At 44.5% G+C, this 5201-nt stretch overlaps 1 pseudogene; it reads right to left on the bottom strand.

Annotated features, from left to right (window-relative positions):
- Window positions 1-496: 496 nt before the first annotated feature.
- LOC118849538 lies at window positions 497-1320 on the bottom strand (annotated as a pseudogene).
- Between the last annotated feature and the right edge of the window lie 3881 nt (window positions 1321-5201).

Genomic DNA, 5201 nt, shown 5'->3' with positions numbered 1-5201 from the left:
TGCTTTCTGGCTTCCTTATTGCTGGTATGGCTACTTTTCCCCAACTGGCCATCATCGAACTCTGGAATCCGCTGGAGACGACGTCTTGTCCTGTTTGCGCAGAAGCCTTGGGCACCATACTCCCATCTCTGGAGCTGACCAAGACACACCTTATTACTTCTGTAGAAACAAAGTCACTCTTTTTAAAGAAGGGGAAATAAAATCCAAATACACAAAGGACACTCGTCTGCCCATCCTCCAAGAGGCCATTTCCAAAGGTTGAAGACTGGATGAGCCTGCTTTTAGAGTCTATCTTTATCTGGCGGAAGACTGGGGTATGAAAAACGGTGAGGAAATCTTTTGTGAGGTCGGAACAGCCAGATGAAGGAAGAGAGGAGTTTGGTAGGGCGTGGGCAGGGTAGAGAGGGGCTGTGGACCCCAGTGGCGGCTCAGTGGGTTCACATAGTTGGATTTCCGATTCCTGCTCCCAGATGGCTGCAGGCTTTGAGCTGGTGCATCACTGGTAGAGCAGGTAGCCCTTAAGGGATGCTGGCAGGGACAAGGCATGATGGATCTCACTCAGGTGCTCCTTCCCGAGGACGAGGCGGATATACAGACGGCAGAGGTCCATCAGAGGCAGTGGTTCAGGAGCAAGTCCATTCAAGTAACGCATTCCTATTTCACAGTGGCCCAAGACAGCACTCACTACTGGGTAAAGTTTTTTGCCCTTTAGTCCCCGAAAGGTCACGCCCATGTACTGCCCATCCACGATGAAGCTCAGCATGCTATCGTCCATGTCGAGAGCTACCAGGAAAGAATCTGGCACAATGAAAGTCTCATCTGGTTCTAGGAAGGCAGGGTAGGTTTTACTCGGCTGGTTCTTCCCATCATGGTACAGTCTGTTCCGCCCCAAGTCCCAGCCCCAGGACTCATGGTTGTTACCCACCAGGGTGGTATACCCAAAAGAGTGCAAGAGGGCGTCCGCCATGGCCACCCCCACGACCGCATCCATGCTGCGCTGGCGCATGGCCCACGTGATCTGCCACACGTGCAGCCCGTGCGTGTACCCCACTTTCCCTCTGATGACGTCTGTGCTCTGGGCCACTAGATGAGGGTGAAAAGTAACTTTGTCATCGTCCTTCACAAACACGTTGAGCGAGCAGTCATAGTTATTCCAGGAGCAGCTGGACGTCATAGGACGTGGGGGGGGGGCATGTCCAGCAGCAAGTCCAGCTGCGTGGCCTTACAGTAATCCAGGCCCTGGAGTTCTTGTTTCAGGGGCCTGTACGTAGGCCCCCTCATATCCACAGTTTTTATTCCCCCAATGACCTTCTGACCCATGCTAATGTCTGACTTCTGACGTCTGCCCAAGGCACTCATCAATTGTAGGCCTTCTGTCCTATTTCCTAATCAAATACCAGCAAGACTCCTAATGAAGGTTGCTAGGAGACCCAGTCAACTTGTGTAGCATTTGGGATTGCCTTCCTAGCACCAGCACAGGCCGTTCCAGAATGCAGTACCAGTCCGCTTGGTTCCTGGTTCTGACCAAGATGTGGACAACCGTTCTCTTCTTACACGCTCTCCAATTCCAAATGCTGGCCTCCTTGGCTGTTTCCTGCATAAGACAGCCAGCTTCTCCTCACTCCAGGCATTTTCACTGGCTGTCCCTCATGCCTAAAATCTAGCCACAGAAACTCTTGAAGACAATTAAGTGTGTTGTCTAGACAGAGGAAATATCCATAGCAAAAAAAAAAAATGGTCATGGATACTTAAAGCATCAAAGTAAAATGTTCTCTTACCATCTCCTCAGTTATATTGGGTTTCAATTTCCTTTTAAGCACTTTCACAACATTTCTCTCAGCATACAGATCTTTACATTAGGTAGAGGAAATAGAAGTGAAAAAGGAGTTCAGCAGTTTTTCTTTCTTTCCATTAGCCATTATCTTCCCTAATCTTCTTTTGCCTTCAGTGAAACCTATAAAAAAGTCCTTTTTCTCATCCTGAGCATCTACCTATGAGTGGAGGCTCCTTCTTACCTTTAGCCTTCCTGATATTTCATAGGATTTGTTTTCAGTTACAGGCCTCATATCAGTGTCATGGATAGAGCCTTTTAAAGTCATAGTTGGCTACTGAATTCACTATCCAGCCTCATCACAGGGTTATAGAATGATGGACATAGAACTAGAACTATAGGCCAGAGGGCTATAGAATAATAGCTGGAAGACAAGAGACCTTTGAGTGCAACCCCCTTTTTTGAGGGATGAAGGAACTGAGGCCCAGAAAGGTTGCAACCTGATAAGAGTCTCATAGCTTGTAAGTGAGATGGGATTCAAATCCTGGTCTTCCTGACTCCAAGTCCAAGTGCAATAATCTATTAATTATGCTGCACAGCATTCTTGAAATATCTCTCCCTTTTTTCTTTTTCATCAGTATCAACTGCAACTGTAATGTACAGGAGTTTGACAGGCCTGTGCCTTAGGAAGAAGTGCCTTATTTTTGCAGCCATCTTGTGGTGGCATTGGAGAAAGAGGAGGCTAGAAGCAGGTAGATTAATATAAAGGTTATTGTGACCACCCATATGAAGGGTGACATGAATTTGAATCTGGTTAGTGACATTGGGATTGTATGTGAGAGAGGCTGTGGAGTTCAAGTCGATAAGAGTTGGTAAACGGGTGGGTATAGAGTGTGAATGAGATTGAAGAGTCAAGGATGGCTGGGGCACTGCAGACTTAGGGAACTAGAAGGATGGTGCTGTTCTCAATAGAAACAGGGGAGCACAGAGCAGAGACAGTCTTAGCACTTTTAATAGTGAAGCCAATGAGTTTGACCTTGAATATGTTGAATTTGATGTGTCAATGGGTTATCTGGCTAGAAATATCTAGCAGTAATTGTCAATGAGAGATTGTAGTTCAGGAGAAAAAATAGGGTTAGAATTGGAAGTGATTCACATGGAAATGATTGGGAGTGGGAAAAAGATGGATGAAAATACTTAGAGATAATATAGAGAGAAGAGAAAAGGGCCAAGGATGGAACTTTGGAGCTATCCTTTCTGGTGAATGGGAGATAGCTGATGGCCCAGTAAAGAAGATTGAGGAGGGTCAGACAAGTAGAAGGAGAACTAAGAGAGAACAGAACCCAGCATGGTGTTGGACGCTGAGTTGGCACTTACATGGTTGTGCAACAAGATGCTAGAACTAAGTGCTTATTGGTGGGTGGAACTCTCCAGCATTTCTCCCTTCAGTCCCCTGAGAAACTGTTAATAACTGGGGCCAAGCTTTGATGGTCAAACCAGCCCCTCCTATTCTAAGGGAGGGAGAGGGCAGGAGCAGAAAAGCAAGGTAGCGGCTCCATCAAGTTGCTGAGCCTGAAACCACAGAGGACATCACAATGCTTCTAGATTGGAGCTGCAGTAATGAGCCCATTGTCACAGATTCTAGAGCCACAAGGTGAGTTGAGGCCAATCTCTGGGTGTGCCTGGGGGCAGATTCAAGGCTGATCATTCATCACTTTCCTCCTCTCTTTTCCTTTTTCTCTCTCTTTTGGGAGAACATCTGTTCCAATAACTTGGAATTGTTATTGGTGGGGCCACTGAGAGAGAATGGCCCCTTCCTTCCACCATCATAGCACCACACATATCATTATCACGACTGCTAGACTTGAGCGATTGAGCATTAAGACAAAGTTCTCTGGAAAATTTGATTTAAGATAATTTTTTTTAAAAACTGAGGTAGACATCTTTGTATGGTGGGTAGAAGATTAGCCTTGGAGTCAGAAAGATCTGAGTTCACGTTCTGACAAATACTGGCTGTGACTCTAGACAACTCACTCAACCTCTCAATGCCCTAAGAGCTGTTAGCCAAAACTTGATCCCCAGACACTTAGTAAGGAGGTAGGATCCAAGAGGAGGGAGTGGTCAATAACCATAGTGAAGTCAAGTCAATTTGAAGAAGAGGTCAAGGAGAGAATGGTTTTCATTTAAGTGGTTTGGGTTCATATTGCAAGAGCCTGAGAAGTGAGGAGGAGAGGCAAATAATGAAGAATTTTTTTGGAGTTTAGTTGTGAAAGAGAGAGAAGAGACATGGAACAATAACTTGAGGATATAGTTGAACAAAAAAATTTAAGCCTGCATAGAAGTGGGCATTTTTGTAGGCAGAAGAAAGGGATTCTCTCTGTCTCTCTACATAAATACATACACATTTCATATATACATACATATACACACGTGTGAAGAGAGGAAATGGTTGAGTGGGACAAATTCTTACTGCAGGAAATGTGAGGGAATTCGATCAAGGACAAAATCAGAGAGGCAGATTTGGCAAGGAAAGGGGCCATCTCTTACACAGAGAGTGGAGCAAAGGAAGACCTTGTGTAATTCCTCTAGAACACAATGCACCACTCCCACCACTCTATAGCCTGCTTCTCCTTCCTCTGATTTCCACTTAAATGATCTCCACTATACTTTCTAACTCAGGTCTATGGATTTTTTATGCATGAATATCTTCAGAGTATATATGCCGCCTAAGTTCTCCTCCTATGGAATCATTTATTCCTGAACAAAAAACAGCCTACTCACTATGCTATGTGTATTTACCAGATTTGTGATTTAACTGGTATAGGGAGCTCTCTATATTAGGAAACTTCCTCTGCCAATGGAGATTGGCACCTGCTGTGTGGCATATTTAAGTGTTTGGGAGTTGCCTGGGGGACTGAGAGTTTAAGGGGTTTGTCAAGGGCCACACAGCCAGCATGTATCATAAACAGAACTTGAATTCAAGTCTTCCTGACATCGAGGCTAGCTGTCTACACTGTGATTACCTCTTCCCTAGTGATGATGATAGCAGTAACAATGACAACAATATGAATTTATATACTGCTCTAATGTGTATAAAACAATTTTCTCACATTCCCTGCATATTAGGAGTGTTCTATGGATGAAGAAACTGGGTCTCAGAGAGACTAAGAAACCTGTTCAAAGCAGATCTATTCACACATCTAGCAAGAATAAATTGCAAAAACCTAAGTTGTTAAACTCTAAGTCCAGGGTTCTTCTTACTACACTATAACAATTCAGGGCCATATTTCTCACCCTTCATTGCAATCTGTAGCTAATTTTGTCATCACTCATATGCTTCATGTTTTCGTGTATAGATAACTAAGTTTGTTTTAGGTTTCTCTTCTCTCTTATCATTGCCTGTGAATTACTAGTCACCTCTTATGCTTTT

Source organism: Trichosurus vulpecula, chromosome 5 (assembly GCF_011100635.1).
Source record: "Trichosurus vulpecula isolate mTriVul1 chromosome 5, mTriVul1.pri, whole genome shotgun sequence".
Classification (NCBI taxonomy): domain Eukaryota; kingdom Metazoa; phylum Chordata; class Mammalia; order Diprotodontia; family Phalangeridae; genus Trichosurus; species Trichosurus vulpecula.
This window is presented reverse-complemented; position numbering and strand designations above follow the sequence as displayed.